The sequence below is a fragment of the Otolemur garnettii genome, unplaced genomic scaffold (genome assembly GCF_000181295.1).
Source record: "Otolemur garnettii isolate 467f Iridium unplaced genomic scaffold, OtoGar3 scaffold00096, whole genome shotgun sequence".
Taxonomy (NCBI): Eukaryota; Metazoa; Chordata; class Mammalia; order Primates; family Galagidae; genus Otolemur; species Otolemur garnettii.
This window is the reverse complement of record NW_003852491.1, coordinates 6,327,659-6,328,634: the sequence shown is the minus strand read 5'-3', so window position 1 is coordinate 6,328,634 and position 976 is coordinate 6,327,659. Positions and strand designations below refer to the sequence as shown.

Here is a 976-nt window from a genome sequence, read left to right as displayed (position 1 = left end):
GGCTAGAGTGCTGTGGTATTAGCAGAGCTCACTGCAACTTGAAACCCCAGTGCTCAAGTGATCTTCCTGCCTCAGCCTCCCAAGTAGCTGGGACTACAAGTGTGCCATCACTATGTCCAGTTAATTTTTCTTTCTTTTTTCTTTTTGTGTAGAGATGGGGTCTCACTCTGTTATTTATGCTCATCTCAAATTCTCAGACCCAAGCCATCCTCCTCCTTCGGCCTCACAAAGGATTAGAGGCATAAGCCACCAAGCCCGGCTAGCTAATTGGTTTTCTCCATCTCTTTTCAAGCTTAGGATCCTGCTGAATTTGTGCAGCCAATAGCCTCTGGACATCTATCCTTGGATGTCTCATAGGCTCATCTAAACTAACTTAGCAAAGATTGAACCACTCAACAATGCCGTACCTCCTGCCACAAAGACTAGGTCAGCAGAAATGCCCTCCCACCCACTAGCTGTTCAAGGCAGAAACCTACCAGTCATCCTTGTCTCTGTCTCCACCCTCTTTCAGCTCATGCCATTTCTACCTCTTTAATCACTCAAACAAACTTCTCAAACTCCTCAAACAAGCTCAGTTCAGCCCTCCAAATCTCTTACATGAATAATTACAACACGCAGGGGGAGCCTGGGTGACCCAAACAAAACCTCCTGACCCTGTCTAGTGGACTGAATCCATGGTCTGCAGGTATCTCCACACAGTAGGGTTGGCTAGAACTGAAATTGAACTAGCCACAGAGTGGATGTTCCTGCTGTGCCAGCGACTTCCACTAAGCAGAGCCTCCCCCTTCACCCTCTGTAGAAGTGTTCCCTGAGGAACCCTCTGTCTGCAAGCCACCCTCTGTGGCAACCTCTGCTGGGAAACTATGAGTTAGAAGCCTTCTCTTCTTGGGCTCCTGTCTTGATCTTTGTCTTTCTTTTTTTGTTTTTTATTGTTGCTGTTGTTGATCTTTGCCTTTCTTTTTGAGACAGAGTCTCA

At 46.8% G+C, this 976-nt stretch overlaps 1 protein-coding gene across 1 annotated transcript in view; it reads right to left on the bottom strand.

Annotated features, from left to right (window-relative positions):
• The window catches only part of RABEP2 (rabaptin, RAB GTPase binding effector protein 2), a 15,820-nt gene that overhangs the window by 9,820 nt on the left and 5,024 nt on the right, over nt 1-976 (bottom strand). The window lies entirely within an intron of this gene.